Genomic DNA, 21,267 nt, shown 5'->3' on the forward strand with positions numbered 1-21,267 from the left:
AAAGAACTGTCCTTGGATGAAATGACCATTGCATATATATATATATATATATATATATATATATATATATATATATATATATATATAACAGTTGTAAACAAAATAAACCAAAGAAGGGATGAGTGAAATGTGTTCATTACACTGAAGCATCAGTCTTCTTGATTGATACGAAGAAATGCCAAATATGCAAGAATGTAAAATCAAAGAAGGACAAATAAATGTACTTGATGATACATTAACTAAGTTTTTATATTCTTTTAGGATTAAGGAGACAAAAAGTAGTAAATCTTGCATTGAGACCCTAAAAAGGACAATTTAACCTGAATAACAAATAGCTGTGGGATTTTCTTCACATCCATCTGTCCATATTCTACACCTGACCCAAGGTTGGGCCAGAGAACAGATCCAGAAGGGAAAGGAACCCCTGAAGCAGACGACTCCTCCTGGGAGATCCCAAAGCCGTCCTAAAATAGAGAAAAAATAGAAATCCTCCAGCAAGTTCTGGGTCTTCCTCAGGGTGCCCATCCAGCAGGAAATGTTCCATTAAATCCCCAAAGGTTATCAACCAGGAGGCCTGAACCACCTCAGCTGACATCTTTTGTTGGTTAGAATCAATGATTTCATATAAATCAGGGTTTTATCGGTCCCTTACCATTTTTAAAGAGATTGTCTGTATGACTTTAGGACTAATGAATTATTTACTAGGGTAATTTATTAGACAGGTTTGATAAGCAGTAAACAAGTAAATTAAAAGTCTGAGGATGTGTAAACCAATGTAGGCTTCCTTTCTGTAGCTTATAACAAGTGAAAACTTACAGTTGCAGTGATAAGTATCCATGTGATATGAGCTGTTAGTAGCTAATCTGATAAAATATTAGGTCTTTCACACGTTTTCTTTCATATGCTGTTATTTATTTTTAATTTGGCTGCTGTGTGGAATCAATTTACACATTTTGTTGTAAAGCTGGTTCCATTTTCGGCGTGCTTCACCCACACTTCAGTACATTAAACCTACGTGTCATCTGCTAAGGTACCAAACTCTACAGTGTAGCCTATACAGCCTCACCAGCCACTGTTGCCTAGCAACAATTACCGTGAGTGTATGTTATTTTCTGATATCTTTAGGTCATTTGCATAAGTTGCACAGCTTTCTTGGTTTGGCTTACATCTTTGGGTACACACACCCAAACAAATACATCCGGTCACACTTTCCTGACCATTTTGAACATTTGGAAATGCAGCATTTGTAAAAACTTAAAAAAAATTGAAACAACTTGGAAAACACGTGTCACATTGTTCTGATTTGCAGCATTAAGTCTGAGATTTATCATGAATATAATATTGCTTTTGCACATAAGAACCTAAAGATGGGTGTGATTTTAAAAAATGACAGATTTCCTATCAATTATTTTTTTATTCAGGCCGCACTCACACCTCTATCCAAGCCTTAGTTCGAACAGAGTGGCTCCACTATCACAAGTCCACCCATCACAGTGCAAACACCTTGATTTGAGAGGCTATCCACTTAATGAGATTAAAATATTACTTGAAAGGGTGTAGTTAAGCAGTTGTGAGTTATTTTTATCAAAAAGGGGAAGGCAAGAGGGGGTTTTTGACAACCATGGCTTGAGGTGCCAACTGCTTTAGCTAATTAATGTCAACTTGACACAGCCACACACACTGCATTAGAAAAGCACCACTGTTTTGACCAAATGCTTGTTTTTTCTGTTGCACCGGTTACAAACATTTGGCAAAAAATGTAAAATAACCCTTTTCTGTGTTAAAAAAAGAACCAAGTAATGACATTAGACTCAATGTTTTAACCACATTCAGGTTAATTTTTCTCAATAATATGTGCCTAATTAACACGATGGAACATGTGAAACAAACAAGCGTTTTCGCTTTAACTTCAATTTCTTGTGTGTGCCAAATTAATCCCTAGCTAACAAATTACCAGCAGTGCAATGGCCTCTTTATTTGACCAGCATGTAATATCCTAACTTTGGTTGTCAGATTGGATAGAAAGGCGGTCGAAATTAGTTGGAGCTCTTTCCTTAATTTCAGTGCCGTTTTAGATGAGCAGCAATCTAATGTGTGATACTTGGAGAACAAAGCAGGACACCTACAGCAGGAGCAGTGATGCACGTGAACTGCTGTGGTAAATGTGCAGCCTGCAGTAATTGCAGGTTAAGTAACCTTGAAACAACTACCATTCCATCCAGGGCGCCTGTTCTGCAGCTCTCTTCTTTTTTTCCAGGAAATTAATAAATAAAGAGGCACTGATGTTCTGACTGTGTCCAACTGTGGTTGTTAATGAAGGGAGACATCTCTACTGAGAACAACATAAAATAATCTCCTGAGATTGACATTCAAAAGTCACTATGAAGTATTTAATTAATGTTGTTGCTGTAAATGTTGATATAAAAACACATCCATCATAGCGTGGATTCGGTTTGTGATTTTTTTTTATCCACAAACCAAAAAATAAAAATACAAATAGGCCATGTGGTGAAGTGTGTCCGTTCCCTTTAACTTCTGCTGTTAAATGATTCAAGTATGAGGAGCGCCTGTTCAGGTCTTCAGAGCATGGAGGTCACGCTACCCCTCAGGATTCCAGTCTGAGTAAACTCTACTTTCAAGGAATGCATGCCACAACAGTGGCGCTTCCAGAAAATTTTGATGGGGGTGGCCAGGGGTGGCCCCTGGGGGGCACTATTGGCCTCAAGCCTGGAGTTTTATAAATGTTAGCTTTGTACATTATCAGGCGTGCTAATGTGGTCTATTACTTTTTCATGGCACCATTAATATGCCTTTACATCATCTGAGTCATACTGAAGTCTGGGTGCAAATGTCTGTCTTAAAAAAAAGAAAAATTTAATTTTCCCCACATTTTGACAAAAGAACTAAACCAGGAAGTACACAAAGGGCATATGTATTAAAAACTTGTAAATGTACTATTCTAAATTAAATACGTGCATATTCATCAGTCTCCTATAAAATGTACATGTATGATTTAGCATTTAAGCTAACAGAATGAGCCATCAAAGCTGGAGTAAAAAAAAATTTACCCACTGTCAGACATATTCTGTCGTCCATTATTCAAATGCAGAGGGTTTATTTTTGGGTAATGTGATGAACTGTCTCCATTATGAATGATGAACAACACGCTTCACAACTTTTAACTCCCAGGTCACAAAATGGCTGAAACAAGAACAAACTTGTGAACGCTGATGTTTCTTATCAGCTTGTGTGTGTGTGTGTGTGTGTGTGTGTGTGTGTGTGTGTGTGTGTTATAAATGCTGTTATTTGATTGTCTCTAAAATTCCAAGGACTAGGTTTGCAAATTAGCCTTTGGCAAAACAACCTCTGTACAAAACTGCTGTAGCATTGTCCTTATCTAACATTGTCTTTTGTGCTGTCCTTGTTCAATAAACTAAACTAAACAAAGGGCGTTTGTGTTACTAACACAGTATGAATGGCTACTATAGTAGGGCAAAAAGCAAATGGGAGAAAGCATCTGATCCAGTTTTGATAGATTGACACTAGACATACATTACAAGGTACTAAGCAGTGCACATACTCCTGTGGAGACATGAAAAAACACCAACCTGTCTAATGTTTCAGTCAGCGAGCCCAAGGCATAACCTGGCTACAGAAGAAACCTAAAGGGGAGGGCAACCTCAACTCACTACCCAATGAGAGCAAAACCCTCACCGTCTCATGATTCCAAACAATGTACTTTCTGATGCTGCCAACAGTTGGGATTTGCCTTCTGATTCTGTTTCAGCTGGCAGTGCACAAAATACATAGAGACAAGCTAAAAGAATCCCTGACAGCCTTTTGGACCTGAAACAAACCGTTTTGTCCACTTGCATTTGTGCTCACCAGCATTGATGGAGGTGTCTGTTCAGCTTATTCTTTTTATTTTGGCACATTTGTGCATCATTTGCAGAAAGGGGGGTGGGAGAGAAGACGGGTGCAGCAGTTATTTTGGCAGAAGGATGACTGAAAATATACGTGTCCCTATAGCTGCTGGGAAGACACAGACGCCCGTGTCTTTAATAATGCATTACCGCGCTGGGATTGAACTGCATGTGAAAATACTTGTGAGTGCGTACATGTGTGAATAAGTGAGAGCAGAACATCATTCAGAGGTTGCTGGTGTGTGAGCGCATCCTGGCAGTGGTGGGTTAAATTGTATGGAAAATATTGATGAAGTGTGCTCAGAGGGACAGTAGTCTTGTCATGTCTTATTCAATAATTTAGGCATCTTTTATTATTCTCTTTTCTGCCTCACTGGCTCTGCGTTCAGGAGTGGGAGCTCCTTCAGACGTTTAATCGTTGAAATCTTCTCCACCAGAAAACAGTAAATTAAAGAGTCATGCAAACATAAACCCCACCGCACTTTTGAGGAAGGATTTAATTCCAAGTCAATAACTGAGAAGATTGCTCTTGAACACAAAGCAGTGAATGAAAATAAATAAAAAGAATGGCTAAATCATTGCTCACTGCGATTTTCTTTCTTTTTTTTCATTTATTTCATTCAAAATAAAAACAAATAAAACATATAAAACAATAAGATATACATAAGAAAAAATCTAATTTGAACGAAAAGGAGCAGAATGAAGAAAAACATCTAATAATTTCTTCCCCCTTTCCAGAAGAAATAATCAATTTATGTACAATTTCCATTTGTCAGACACACATACAGATTAATTTTAAACTTTTTTCTGTTCTTAATTCCAGTGCAGTTATGATCATTGATTTAATTTAGATTCTCATAATTATTTAGTACACTCAATTTGGTACTTTTTTGAATATATTAAATGGCAGAGTTTTTTAAATGTCCCTTTTAAGGTTATTCCATAATTTAACACCATTTACAGATACATTCCATTCCTTAATTTTAGTTCTAAATCTAGGTTTTTGTAAACACATCAGTTTCTTTCAGCATGTAATTACTAGTTCTCTTTTCAAATATCCCATGAATGTTTGTTGGCAGAGTACCTAAACTGGCTTTATACATAGTTTGTACGATTTTCCAGTCTTTTAAATTATGAAATTTAAGTAATTTACATTTAATAAACAGTGGGTCCGATGGATTTCTACAGCCACTATAATTGATGATTATCAGAGCTCTTTTCTGTAAAATAAATAAGGGTTGTGTATAGTTTTTGTATGTTGCTCCCCAGATTTCTGCTCAATAAGTCGAGTATGGAACAATCAGTGAATTGTACAATGCCAACAAACCAGAATTAGTCAGTAAAAACTTGACTTTATGTAATACTCCTAAGGATTTGGTAATTTTACCTTTTATGTAACTAATATGGGATTTCCATGTCAAGTCTTCATCAATAAGAGCTCCAAGAAAGTTAGTTTCTTTTACTCTGAATTTCGATCTCATCTATTTCCAATGACACATCACTGTTCTTTTTATCATTAAACAGTATAAAATTTGTTTTATTAAGATTCAGTGTCTATTTATATCAAACCAGTTTTTAATTTTAATCAGTTCATCATTCATCACTTTAGCCACCTACTCAATATTTGATCCTGAGTAAAACAGTGTTGTATCATCTGCAAATAGAATGGTACTGAGTGTCTTAGATACATTTACCAAGTCGTTAATAAACAAAATGAACTGTTTTGGTCCGAGGACCGTCCCTTGTGGCACTCCACAATTAATTTCACGTAGTTTTGATTTATGGTCCTTTATCTGAACAAACTGTTTCCTTTTTTCTAAATAAGTTTTAACCCATTGATTGGCCACACCTCTTATTCCATACTGACTTAATTTTCGAAGAAACCTTGAGTGATCAATGATGTCAAATGCTTTTTTCAAATCAATGAAAACACTAACAAAGTCATTTTTATTGTGAATTGCTGTTGATATTTTATCCGTTAATTCCATTCTTGCCATTGCTGTGGAATGTTTAGTTCTAAACCCTTATTGTTCATTGTTTAAAATATTATTTTTTTCGATGAATTTATCCAACCTTGGTACAAATACTTTTTCCAATATTTTAGAAAACTGTGGAAGCAGTGACACCGGCCTGTAATTATTGAAAATATGTTGATCACCACTCTTATACAAAGGAATGACTTTCGCTGTTTTCATTGCATCAGGAAATTTTCCAGTAGAAAGGGATAGATTACAAATGTAAGTGAATGGTTCAATGAAAGATTCTATGATGGTTTTACTTTAACAGTTATCATGTCCAAGTTCTTTCCTTTGTTTAATTTCACAGACTTCAGGTTTTAGGCCTTTTTTTTTGTTAACAAAAATATCTTTTCAGTTTTTTTTCATCAGGCAAAATGAAAAATAACCACATTGTGCATAAAAATACGAGTGGCAAAGCTGTGGGTAAAGAAAACACAGAAGCATACATCTCAGTTTAAATGGAATCATCTGCCGGGGTTCAGCTGCTGAAGAAAAGCAAATTCCCTCCTGCACTGTCTACCTGCTTAATTCTGTCAGCTGGTATTAACTTCTAATTGCAAGTTGATCCCACTATTCCTAGACAAGTGAAGCAAATTAGCCTTTTCCAATCAAATCTAAAGTCCTTCTGGACCGCCTGTGTGCACGCCCTATAAAGACACCTCATCACTTTATCTCTGGGAATCTGCCTTTTATTTGCATTTTTAAAACCTCCTTTAATATTTAGTTTCCTATATTGATGTTTTACCCTTTTTTAGATCTTTTGGGGAATAAAATTAATATTTCCTCACTAATTCTACCCCGCTGTTCACTGTATTCCTTTAGTTACAGATCTGTTAAAAATAAAGCATATACCCATAAAATAACATGACTACTCCAACATTTTATAATTTTGTACAATTAGTCTAGAGTTGAGGTCTCTGATGGTATATACGCACTGAAGAGATAGTCAGGAAACTTTTCTCAAAGAGTAGAAATTGTTCAAACAGATTATGTGCCAGTCTTTGTTGTTTAGCATCTGTGGTCATGCATTGATTCTGTTATATTTCAAAAGAGTGGTTCATTGAAAAAACACTTTTTAATGATAATTTCTGATTGTAATCGGTTACTCTGAGTTATTCATGCAGCCTGAACATGAAAACTGTCTCCTACACCTATCTCCTGCATTAGCTTTGGATAGAAAATAGACGGTGGAATTCTAGGATTTGAAAAGCCTGACAGATCTATGCCACACTGTCCCTCATTTTGGCTGGAAAAGGGAAAGGCTGTTGTTGGGTTAGTGTCCAGGAAACAGCAGAGAACGTCTAAACTAGTAGAAGCTAACCATTAGCATTAGCAACTCCACCACACGGCATAACTCCTTCAGCCTTGTGTTATTTGTGGAGTTACAACATCTACGTTGCAAAGCAAACAGTGAGTGGTAGAATCATGTTACTGTTATCCAAAACAAGATGAGAGCTCCAAATATCTGGAAATAAGAATCCAAATCCTGTCATCTGAAGCTACTTTCACAACAAATTCTTACACGCAAAGCGGCTGAAGCTGACGAAGTGTGACCAAACATTTGTTTCCGACGCACTGAGGCTCCCAATGCTTCGGGAGGTGACGTGCTGTGCCAGAGCATCGCTTTCCAACGTCTGTGGTAAGATGGAGATTTTATCAAATTCTGACCTTTACCCTCTTGCTATTTAACCTTCCTCTCAACCCATCCCAACCTTAACCCATTTGAGCATGCAAAACTGTGTTTCTTGTTGTATCATTCCTCTCAAACACAGTAAACAGGAAATTTAGAAAGATAATCTGGGTTAAGGTTAGGATGGGGGCGAGGGGAAAGGAAATTACTAGAGGTTAGAGGTTAAATGTCAGTCAAATGTCCATTTTATCATCTTTATCAAATAGCAAGACCCGCATGTCCAGACAAGATCTGTAGAAACTCATTATCGCCAGCAAGCTGTATCATTGCAATGGTCTTTTGACTGATCTTCCCAATACTGATAATATTGTGGATGATAGGATATGAGCCACCTCTAGATAAAAGTCAAATTCTTTTGACAGTAATTACAAATATATAAATATACGAAAGTGTTAGTTTATGTGTGACATATTATTTCATTTGTGTCTTTTAGATTTGATTTTTAAAGCTATTTATGTCATCACGTCAATTTTAATGTTTACCTGGAAGGCACACTGGATTGTTTCTGTGTATGAAATGTGTAAAATAAATGTTCACTCTGGTTTTAGCTCTTTGTTACTTCTATAAAAACTAAAATCAACATATTCTTAAAATTCATATTTTGTTTCAGCCACAGTAAGAATTCAATGCTTTTAGTAATTATCGCATTACTCTTGCGAGAATATGGAAATAAACTAAGAAAATGAAATATTGTTGTTTAGGTTTTTACAAGCCTGCATGAGAAGATGATCAGAGGATGATCATGTAGGAAGTCATTATAATTTTTCCATCTTACAGACTGTCAACAGCATGTCTTTACTGTAGCACCCAATGACAGCTCATCGCAATATTCTCCTTTTTTCTGTCACTGAGCGCAGATTTCAAAGACCTCTTAATGATCCATCTGATACAAGACTGCAGATGTGAATGACATCAAGTCATGCGGAAGCTGTGTATAACCACAGAAATCCAACATATCAAAACAATCTCATATCTTTGAAATCCCCAGACTCTTTCAAATAGAAGAAACTTCACAAGAGAAGACATTGAAATGGTGAGGATAATAAAAGATATTAGGAGTGATAATAGGATATACTGGTGGGTCTGACATTGTAGAAGGCTATTCAGTGAAACCTGCTTGGCTCTGTGCTGATTAACACACATAATGAGCAATTCCAGGCTGATGGAAGAGAGCTTTAAATCTGCACACAGTCAATCCCCTCCTTCCAAGATCGTTCAAACAACACTTATACAATTCACAAACGTCTGATGGTGACATCAGTTTGGGGATTTATTGTCAGGGAACAGATTGCATCATGCCTCTCTTTTAAATGACTTCTCTTTGATTCTAGGAAAGTGGCCTGACGTCAGCCACTTCAAGGAGGATGTTGGTGCTTCGTGTGCGGTGAGATTAAGATTGCTGCCGGCGAAAAAGGTCCCCTGCTGCACCCGGGCAGACTATCGTAACTGTTGGGGATGCGTCTCACACTCTCCTTTCCAACTATCCCATAAGGCATGCCAAGCCTGATGACCTTGAGGCCGGCGAGGGACTGGGGTGCCAGGTGACGGGGCTGGTTTGCCAGGTTGTGAACATGCCCCGATCACAGCTGTGACAGGCAGACAATCGGGCAGCCCAACCGTCAGTGGACACACACATTTATCTGAATATAAGCTACGTACAACAGGCTCAACCCTCCTCCCCCAGATGCCAACCAATTAGTCTCCTCACAATTTCCGAGCATGCTGAGTGCATGCCGTGCATCGTCACAGTCATTAATAAATGAATCGATGAACAGATTAAAACATTGTTACACTACACTGATTGGAATTATTGCTCTCTAGCTGACATGTCAACGGTCTCAAAGAATTTGAAAATGAGAAAACAAATGTGCTCTACAGAAGGTCATTTTTGCCATAAAATACGAGTATTAAAAATTTGACCTGACCAGCACTTTGGTCAGCCGTATGGCTGTGTTTTTAAAGCGCTATACAAATAAAGATGATGATGATGATGATGATGATGATGATGATGATGATGATGATGATGATGATGATGATGAAAATTGTATATCTTGTAATGAATTAATTTTACCTGCTGTGAGATCCAACAGAATCTGCTAATAATGGGATTCTTGTTATGAGTTTTATTAATGGGAGTTATGAACAATGATCAGATAAAGAAATGCAATCAGAACAACTGTGTCTTTGTGCTCTTGGCAGGAATGTGAGTGTATTTCAGTAGAGGTCTGTACCTGATTGGTGATCTCCTCCGCAGCTGGTCATGAAGTATGTTGTCATGAAAACACACAGCATCACAGACTTCCTATCACATGTCTACTAGTGAAGAGTCGTCACGAACAAAACGGCTCTTAGAGTCGGCTCGTTGAAGTGACTAATCTGTCACTTAGCATTGATGAACTCACCCATCTTGACTCACGATGGGGAAGGCTGCTGTTAGTTTAACATCCAGGAAACAGCAGAGAACGCCCCACCTATAGAGCTCCGGGAGTTGACGTCACTTCTCCCGGCATGCAACAGTTCAAATCGAAACGGCGCCATATTGGCATGCAGAAGCCGGCAGCTGGACTATTTGTTATTGTCAGATAACTCAATCAAACGGGAAATATGGTAGATTCCTGATGTGCCCCAGGATGCAGAACAGACGCGGACGACATAAGGAATGAGCCATCTACAGGATTCCCCAAGATCCGGAGCGCCGCAAACGTTGGATCATTGTAATAAAACGTGCTAGTGACCGGGCGAAAATGAAGCTGTGGGATCCCGAGAGTAAAGGTTTTCGCTTATGCAGCGACCACTTCATATCAGGTACTTAAACCAACGTTTCCTCAACTGTATATGGTATTTATTTTAAATGCTTTTATTTTGATTCTTAGTGGGCTTCCTAAACTTATTTTGGCGTGGCTTTTTCTGTCTTATTACTCATAGCAGCTAGTAAACATCACATAAAACGTTGCCTCGTGAGTTCTGTGTGCTGCCGTTTCCGTGTTTTATGATCACAGCAATTAACCGGCTAAGCTGTATTTAATTTTTAAGCAATGGTTGATCAATTGTCAGATCACACATAAAAAGCACTTTGGATTGCTATTATCTGTGTCACCGAGACTACTTACGTGTAAATCTGTTATTTGTCCGTCCATCCATCCATTTTCATCCGCGTATCCGGAGTCGGGTTGCGGGGGCAGTAGCGTGACTTCCCTCTCCCCAGCCGCCGGAGCCAGCTCCTCCGGGTAAATCCCAAGGGGTTCCCCGGCCAGGTCCGGTGTTGTGCCGGTAAGAAGCCCGCTCTGACAGCTTCTGGCGTCGGAGCGGGCAGTAGAGTCGAGAGTCCCAGACCTTCTCCCCAGCTCCTCCGGCCGGGGGAATCCCAAGGGGTTCCCCCGGCCAGGTCCGGTGTTGTGCCGGTAAAATGTCCGCTACGACAGCTTCTGGCGTTTTTAAAAAGTATCCCAGGGGCACGGTAAGGGTCGGAGATGTTCAGTCTATTTAATTTCTGACTATATAAAACGATTTCTTCTGTTTTAAAGTGTGAAGTAAACTCCGACGAAGTAAAATCCAAGCGGATCCCGTTCATGTTCATGGTTACATCCGTGCTTGTTTACCTTTTTTGCATGCCAAAATGGCGTCTACTAACTGAGAGTCACGTGGGGTCCGGAGCTCTATTAGAAGCTTACCATTAGCATTAGTGACTCCACCACACAGCAGAACTCCTCCAGGCTTGTGTTATTTGTGGAGATAAAACATCAATATTGCAAAGCAAACAAAGTCAGCAGCAGAGTCACATTTCTGTTAGCCAATCAGATGTGAGACATCTAAATATCAAGATATAAAACTGTAAATCCTGCCATCTTGAGCAACGTTCCCCTCCGGCTGACTTCTGCATCCTCAAATTGGAGCATCTGAACTTTTTCTCCCTAGGGAACAATTTACAACACATTAATTTCTACTACAGACCACTGCAGATGCAATGAACATATGTGTGAACTTGATATTTAAATAAAATTAATAGATCATTGTTTTAAAGTGTGGGAAGTTCAAAAAAATGCAAGGAGACTAATGCAAGTGTCCTCCATTCTGCAAGACCAGCTGTCTCTGTAAACGTCTTGCAACTTGTCTTTCTTTGTATTTTAAGCTGTAAATGAAATTATAGAAAAATTCAACAAAATAAATTCAAATAGAGTGGTAGTCACTAGACCGGCAGCATGGCAAACATTCCTCTAAAGTTTTAAATGTATAAATGCAGCCCTCCTGCTCACTTGCAGTAATCTGCTTCTCATTTGGAAATAGCAGCCGCAGCTTTGACTGTGACATTTATTCAAGCTGAAGTGTTGGGTGATGACCAAAGCTTGAGGCAAGCATGTTCAGTGGCTTTCTGCCCTGAGTAGGTGAGCTGTAGCAGGTTTGATAGGCACCAATGTTAAATAGGTCATGACACAGAAACACTGATCCGGTCTGAAGCAGTAAGAGGAGAGGATGAGGCTCTGCATGCTGCATTCATAGAGGAAGAGCAAAGGGCATGGATGGGAGGAATTCGGCTCTGGCGTTGGCGAAAATGGAATTAAGATTGGCAGAGGATTCCAACGGCCTCCTGGTGTGGCTGAAAGAGTGAAAAAAGGACATTTGTGTGTTTGTGTGTGTGTGTGTGTGTGTGTGTGTGTGTAAGCACGAGGGAGAGTTTGTGTGTATCTCGTTCCTGCACAACTGTCAGCTGTTATTAAATTGACCTGTGGATGCAGTCCATTCCATTTCTTTGGATCTGCTTGATCCGAGTTTTCTACAGTTCTGTTCTCAACTAAACATAGAGTGAGGATGATAAGATGATTGTGAAAATTAGCACAAATGAAACTTATAATATGGTGTTTGTGACAATGTGTGTTGTGTTTGCCATTTCAATGAAAATACTACCTTGGAGTAACCAGTGTCTTCTTAGTGAGTTCTAACAAATTAGGTTTTCACGGACTTCCTTCTTCTGGTTGGATGTCAGAAGGATGTTGCTTGTTACTGATGGGCCCAACTCGGACAGTTCTGAACACTTATATCCAGATTTATGGACCTGTGTCCTTGCTTGAGGTCGGCATCACTTCCCTCTGTCTCCATCTGTATTTCATTTTTGCTTATTAGACTAAAAAGAAAGTAATTATTTTGCAGTTGTTCCCATCGCCTGGCCTCAGGAGGCAATGCTCTGCAGACTAATCTGTTCACAGCAGAGGTGGTCCGAGCTACAAACAAGTGCCTCTGACCGTCCCGGATTGAACTCCCCAATAAAACACACCTCATGTGGCTGGGCTCATGCCGGCTAAGAAGCCATCTTTAGAATTCCCTTTTGTGCTTGCCTTTAAACTTCATTTCCCTTCTAATTGTCTTATTATCAATTCATTTTCTTTCAGCTTTTTGTCTCTTTCCTCTTTTACTAACTCATGTCTTCATTCTCCTTTCAGTTCTCCTCTTCGTGTCCTCTGACTCTTTCCTTCCACTTTCAAACTCATTGTGGATTCCTCCATTCTCCCCAGCCCCCCCTTCCTTGTTCGCTCTAATAGCCTTGCATCTCTTCTGCCTCCATCTGCCATCAGCATGAAGGACACAATGCCCGCTGCCCAGCCCAAATCACAGAGCTGACACTCTGGACACTGGACTGAACACGCTGGCATACATGTTGTCTACGAAAGTGAATTGCACCACTGTGGTACACACACACACACACACACACACACACACACACACACACACACACACACACACACACACTCAGCCAGGTGGCTTCATGCATATGGATGTTTTTGCAAAGCACACCTACAGGGTTACGGAAGATCTCTGATTAGTGTTAAAACATGGAGCTCTGGATTTGTGAGCACTGGCTGCATTCTGTTCTTTTTGATCTGAATGACACAAGGATGTAAGGGTCATGCTTTATACACTGAAGAAAAAGATCGGCCAGAAAGGTAGACTTCATATAATTTAGCTATGTTCCGACTGTCCGTGCTACCCGTCGATATGTGCTACTGCGGGGAAATGCGCAGACCGATTACTACGTCACAGGCTGTTCACCTGAAGAGACGTGCTACCTCTGGAAGTTGTTATATTACTGCTTGTTGTGTGTTTACCTGACAGTTAGCTTGTAAAATATCATACTGTAAACAAGAAATTTCTCCCATTGTTTACCATCACTCATGACAGACACAGTCTTTTTCATAAATAAATCACCACAAACACTGTATATTTTTGCTAATAGATAACACTACAGTTACTACAGTACAGTATTTTTGAGTAATATAACCTATAAACCATGCTTAATAAGCGTGTTACTATACTGTAAACAAGAGTGAAACTGTCATAACACACTGCGGTAGAAATATACGAGGAAGCACGGGTAGTCAGAATGACTACATGTACATTTTCCATGTAACTCCATTTAATAAAGTCAAAGAAATATCCCCGTTTAAAGTAACCTGCTCGTATGATTCTGTTTATTTGATGTGTGTTTAACTATATTTAATAAATACTATAATAGTACTGTGAGACCTCTTGAAATGGTCCAGAACGCAGTGGCGCGTCTGGTCTTCAGTCAGCCAAAAAGAGCACACGTCACCCCTCTGTTCATTGAGCTCCACTGGCTACCGCTAGCAGCACGCATCAAATTCAAATTGCTAACACTAGCATACAAAGTCCGAGATGGTACGGCTCCCATCTACCTGAATCCTCTTGCAAAGGCTTACGTCTCGGCCCGGCCGCTCCGGTCATCACAGGATCGTCGGCTAGCAGTGCCTACACCACGCTCAGGACAATCCAGACTTTTCTCATGCATCATTCCACAAATGTGGAATGACCTTCCAAGCGCTACCAGAACTGTGGCTTCCTTTTCAATTTTCAAGAAACTCCTGAAGACCCTGCTCTTCAGAGAGTATCTTCTTAACTAGCACTCTCCCTGCACCCGTCCCCCCTCTCTACTGTCCACTCCTTGTTCCCTACTCTCCATGACTGATGTCAATGTTGTTGTTATTGTTGTTGTTAGCCTCAAGAGCAACATGCCGATTGTCACTTGTAAGTCGCTTTGGACAAAAGTGTCTGCTAAATACATAAACATAAACATAAAAGGTGTGATTTTAAACATATTTGTTAAATCTTAAATTTCCTGTTTGGTTGGTTGTTTTATGGCCAATACTTTTTTTCCCTATGTGGAAGGTGCATGTACAGTTTCTTTCTTTTTCCTCTTCAGCCCAGATGAAGCACAAAAGATGCACTGGGGATTTACTGCCCCCTTGCAGATTGTTTAAAAGTCCTAAAAAGATTTGATTGAATAGGGTTTACTAAACATTGTTTCATTGGTGACTAGGCAGTTTTGGCACCCCAAGAGTGATTCATCAATAAATTAAACAAACCAGCTGTTCATGATCTAAAACATGCAGGAAATGTGCTGGAAGCAGACTGCAGCACCAGGTGTGTCAGCTCAATTTTTTTTTTCCCAAGTCCCAACAGACTGGACCGGCAACTCTGAAATTTCAAGTGGAATATTCTGGCAACAGGGGACAATAGGGGCTGAGTGACATTTCATTAACCCTGTAAAGGGTCATTTTAGCACATAATAGCTAAAGAAAATATGAAAAAGTTGCCCCTTAATTTTACATTTGTAGATTTGAATTTAGTTCAACAATTTTGATAAATAACAATAAAAAATCTTTAGTAAAGTTGCCCCTTAATTTTACATTTGTAGATTTGAATTTAGTTCAACAGTTTTGATAAATAACAATAAAAAATCTTTAGTTAAATATTGTATAAAAGTATTAGCTGGAGTTTTGCTGGGCCAAGAATCATTTTTTTGAGTGTAGCTAATTACACCTGTTTACTGAAAATGCTTCATTTCAAAATATATCACAAAATATTAACCCTTTGGTGCATAATTGTCACTACAGTGGACAGGCACTCAAAATTGTTATTTATTTGTTTTTGCTATTAAGCACAGCTGTTGAAGACTTTATTGCATTTGAGCCCCTCCATTTGGACTTCAGTAAGTCAAGCCAACAAATTTCATGCTCAGAATGCACGCTGTCCACTGAGGTGGACATGTAATAAATTATTTGTAAATTATAAAATTTTACAAAAAATGTTTGTTGAAATTTGCTTCATTCACACCTAAAGACAAATAAAAAAATTGTTAAAAAATCATGGTTGAAGATTTCATAATTCATGCATCAAAGGGTTAAGCATCTTACAAATTAAACTTTCTTGTTATTACTGGATACATGGAATAAATGCATGTTAATGGCGTGTAGCGGGATAACTGGCTCTCACAATTAAAGCATGAACTGAAACAAACCTAAATAACCTGGCTCTGGTGCATCTTCTGAATTCTGCTGCATCAGTCTATGAAGTAATAAATCTTTAGCCATACGTCCAGCCATGGAAGCACTAATTACCTCTGACAGCTGTGAGTTGCATCTAAGTAGAAGTTGAAAACAAAATCAATAATTGTTTGCTTATCTTCTGTGTTTGTCTGTAGAACCAATGGATTCAGCTACACGTTCAGATTAGTTGCTTTAATTAGTCGGTTTGTTTCCCCACAACTGCCCCCTTAACGTTGTATACACTAATATACATTGTTCATGAAGATTTTACACGAATTTATTGATTGTACTTGATGCGACAGGGTGAGCGTCACTGTATTGTGACTGATCATGCGCCCTGGCTACTTAGCCACGTGCATATCCCTTTGGCTGACTGGCTAGCACGCATGGCTCTCGTTGTGGGAGTCTGGGGATCAGATCCCGCCCGGGCCCTCGTTTCTTCACCTTGCTACTTTGATTTTACTATCAAGTGAAGATGCAGATGACACGTACATCTCTTTAAATGTGGTGCCATAAAAACACACAGTAGTAAATACCACAAAGATGGAAATAATCCTAAAACTATTTGTTTAGTCAAAAATTTACAAATACTAGGAAGTGACAGATAAATGATAACTATGTGTGATTATGGTTAATCTGCATATGTTTACCTTTGCATGCATTCACAAGCCTTCAATATCAACAGAAAAATGTAGGCTTAACATAAACAAAGAAGCTAAAATACAGTACCACAGTGTGTGGAGGGCTGATATAGATTTATTACTTTTTTCTTTTTTTTACCCAGCTTAGTGAAAAAATAGTATTTTACCTTACGTGTTTTGGCTAATGACTCTAGCCATCATCAGAGTTCGCCAGTGTTGGTGGCGTCACTTCTGCTTGTCACGTTGCGGGTTAGGAGGAGGTTAGGACCGAAGATGCAGATAACAGCAGATGACACGAGGCAGGGGCGGTTTAAAAGTAAAATCCTTTTTATTAGGATGAGCAACCAAAAAATCCAAAATGGGCAGGAAGCCAAAAACCAAAGTCCTGAACACCAGGAGGACGAAAGCTCACATAGAGCACAAACCAAGAGACGAGGCACAAAAGCTCACATAGAGCACAAAACAACGCTGACACAAAATAATGGACTGACAAGACATTGAGACACAGACAGGGCTTTATACACTGGGGAGGATGAGAGGGAGATGACCTGCAGGTGTGTGGGGAGAGAGACCAGGTGAACTGAGTTACTAATTAGGGAGGAAACAAGCATGACCTAAGAATAAAAACTAAAGACAAGAAGAGCAGGAACATTAATAATCTAAGGAGGGGGGAAAATCCTCAAACACCAATGGGAAAAAACACACTAGAGAGACTAAAATGAACAGCTGTAACTAAGGAAAATGACCTAAGAATAAAACCTAAAGACTTGAAGGGCAGCAAAAAAACTAACATAACTAATATTCTAAGAGGGAATCTGAAACTAGAGGAAAACACTACAGAAAGAAACTACAGGGGCGTGACTGAAAAGGGGCCAAGGTAGCACAGGACCTGGGAGGGGGGTGCCTGAGGAGGGGAAGAAACCTAGAGGGGCTGTGGATCTGGGAACACATGAGGAAGACGTAGACAATGACACAAGAGGGTGCTAGGATACACAACAGGAGAACCTAGAGATGGATGGAGAACACAAGGAGACACATGAGGGGAGACGCAGACGCAGACCATGACAGCGGGCAGCAGAGGATGGTGTTGCCCTCTACCGTGTCCTCTTTGTTGATGACACAGTCCCAATGTGTCCACTCCAGAAAGGCGGGATCTTCCTTGGACATCCTACAATTCCAAATGACAAGCGCCAGCTGAGATGTGAGTGTAGTATTATATGCCTATTTTAAAAGCACTTACCAATTCATGTCAACTTAAGCTAGCTTCATCACATTAATAATTTGAGGTACTGAAAAACATGAAAACACTACTGTGTTTCATATCCATCTGTGAGATATTGCGTAGTGCATCTTGGGGTTTATAGAGATGAGGAAACTACACCTCACCTGAAGAAGAGACAGAAGAAGAAGAAGAATGGATTTCAAGACCACATTCTGAACACTCTTTGAATTTGGACAGTCTTTGTTACGGCGCTGTGATGTCACTGGTCTTAAAATCTGACCTCCTGAATTTGGACACAGTCTTGGACCAACTCCCATGTATAGTAAACCCAATTTATATGGTTATATGGTACAAAGCCGCTAATATTTTTCAACAAATGGACACCATTCAATTATTCTCAACAGCATTTTGATTGAAACGTTTATTGGAACATAAGACAAAATATTTTTTTTAATCAGTGAACATAGTAGAAAAGAAAAGATACACCAATAAAAAAAGAAGTATTTGTCCAAAGGGAGTAAGAAGAAGCAAGTGCTTATTCAATCCCACCCCCTTGTCTCACATTACTAATTTACTTTACAAGTTACCATCTATACCTACCTACATACATACATACATACATACATATTGTCACGCGTGCCGGTGAATGAAGCCGAGGAGAGGCGAGGATCCAGACCGGGGAGGAAACAGGCAGACAGGTAGGATTTCTTACATTGAACTTTAATGAGAAGCACGCAGGACAATGAAACAATGGACCGACATCAGACACAAAACAGAAGGGGCTTAAATACACGAGGGCAGGGAGCTAAGGTGATTGGGAAACGAGAGGCAAGTGGGAGCGATTAACGAGACACAAGGCTGAACTAAAACGGGGAGACAGGACAGGGTGTGACACATATAAACATATATATGTACATACATTTTGGTTGATATGTCCTGAGATTACCAGTAAAACCTACAGATTGTCTCTTTAAATTATGTGTGTATTTTTTTTACGCACACAAAAATATACATTCATTTGAAAATATTAATGTTTGCATTTGTGTGAATGTGAATTGTGCAACAAAAACACATGTGTGTTTTTCCTTTGACGTTACTTTTTTATCCACCAACTTCTTTAAAGCAGAGTTTTCTACATTCTGGTTGCCAATGGAAACCCTGATGCAAAACTTTATAGCGTCACCTACACTGAAACATTTAATTGCTCTTTCGGATCTAAAATAAATTAAAAACGCGTTTAAACTGAAATCCCTATTGAATCGTTCTGTAAGTTTCACTTACTTTACCGAATGTCACAGCAAAAGTAGACGTTGACAGTACTCTGATATATTAAAACAACATTTAGATTATTCTTTTTTTTATTATGACAAATGTTAAAATATGCTCAGAGAGATGATGGGGAATGAGTGCACAATAATGACCAATGAAGTTATCATAATATAAGAAAGTGCTTTTGAAAGAAAAAGTAACAAGGTATACTCAAGTGAGTCTGTTAGGGGTCCCAGATGAGTAAGCCTGGCCTAAGGGGGAGATGGAATAAACACTTGGATTTTAAAGCCACTTATATAAAGGGGAACACAATAGTAGCCAGAGGGAAATCAGATTATTAGGATCACTATGCAAATGTGTAGTTGCACAAGGCATTCATATCCATGCCCTCTTTTTGTGGAAAAAGCTTAAATAGAGAGGAACATTTCCTTAAGGGCAACTGCATCCTTCATCACGCACACTAAGATTAGTGCTAGTTGAGTAAACAACTTTTGTTTCTCTTGTATGAAAAGTAAAGTTTAGTGAGACTATTGTGAACGCCTTGGGGTCCTGCCGGAGGAGCTGGTGGAGGTGGCCGGGGAGAGGATGGTCTGGAGCTCCCTAGTTGGGATGCTGCCCCCGCGACCCGGACCCGGATAAGCGGAGGAAGACAACGACGACGAGACTATTGTGTGGCATCAGGAAAACATGTGGTTGCAATTTAGCTTTAAAAAAATGTTTGCAAACTCCACACACTGGTATAATTGTTTGGTCGGACCCCAAACGCAACATAGTCAACCAATCACTTAAAGTCATTGAGAGATTTAGCCGTACCGTTGTAACAAAACAAACACCTGTCATTTGCCAAAGGAGAGAGGAGACAAAGAGAAGTGGGTACCAAGGAATCTGTAAAGTACTTCCGTATGGCTTCTATTGCTCGGTTTTAGATTTGGACAAATTGTTGAGCAGACTATAAGGCAAGGGTGCCTCTTTCACAGAATTGATGTTGCTGTCATCTACTACCTATGTGGAGGTAGAGACAATGCACAATCTCTGGGAAATACAGGAGCAAGGTCATGATACACACTAGGTACAAGGATGGGATCAATAATTCCTGTCTCTGAATCAACTGCAGGGACGATGTTGGCAGGTGCATAACATCAACAATATGAATGGCAGGTAACACTCCAGGAAATGATGTCAGTATTCCAGCTGATTAAAGGTTGATCAACTTTAACTAAGGCATGCCAAATATAACTGGGCCGTGGGACATTTAAATACACAGGCCTCTTATATCCTTAAGGAATTTTCAACAGGACGTGTTGTGAATGTCCCGAGGACAGCATCTCAAGTAGAGCATCCCAGACAACCCTTTGCCCGGCCTCCTCCACCAGCTCCTCCAGCAGGATCCCAAGGCGTTCCTGGGCAAGATTGGAGACATACATCCTCCAACTTGTATTTGGTGGACCCCGGGGCCTCCTGCTGGCAGGACTTGCCCAAAACACCACCCCAGGAAGGCGTCCAGGTGGCATCCTGACCAGATGTCCGAACCACCTCAGTTGGCTCCCCTCGATGCAGAGGAGCAGTGGCACTACTCCGAATCCCTCCAAAATGTCCGAGCTTCTCACCCTATCTCTACGGCTGAGCCCGGCCACCCTCCGGTGGAAACTCATTTTGGCTGCGTGTATCCGTGATCTTGTGCTATCAGTCATTACCTAAAGCTCCTGACCATAGGTGAGGGGTGGGATAAGGGTAGCCTCATGGAAATAAATGGCTTACATTCCTCCTGTAAGTGTATTAAAACATGAATTGTGATGGACCAGATTGATCCAGTTCCAGAGAGTTGAGTGTGTTAAACTACAGAAGTTATGGTCCTGCTGTGAGTAGTGCCTTCAGAGCAAATCTGTGGGTGTTTGTTACTATTTATGTGTCCTTGAGCGAGTAAGGTCTAGGTTCAACAATATTCCCCAAATGGATTCCAGACACAGAGCTCTAACTCATCCATCAGTAGATTATCTTGCCCAAAATTATCATTAAACAGGACTCTCATGTTTGTAAACAAGGGGTGCCCAAGTCTGATCCTCAAGGGCCAGTGTGCGGCATGTTTTAGTTGTTTCTTTGCTCCAACACACTTATTTAGTGGCTGTTCAATTGTTCAGCACCTTGGCGAGCTCTGTAGAAGCCTGCTA

This window comes from Nothobranchius furzeri, chromosome 8, assembly GCF_043380555.1.
Source record: "Nothobranchius furzeri strain GRZ-AD chromosome 8, NfurGRZ-RIMD1, whole genome shotgun sequence".
Classification (NCBI taxonomy): Eukaryota; Metazoa; Chordata; class Actinopteri; order Cyprinodontiformes; family Nothobranchiidae; genus Nothobranchius; species Nothobranchius furzeri.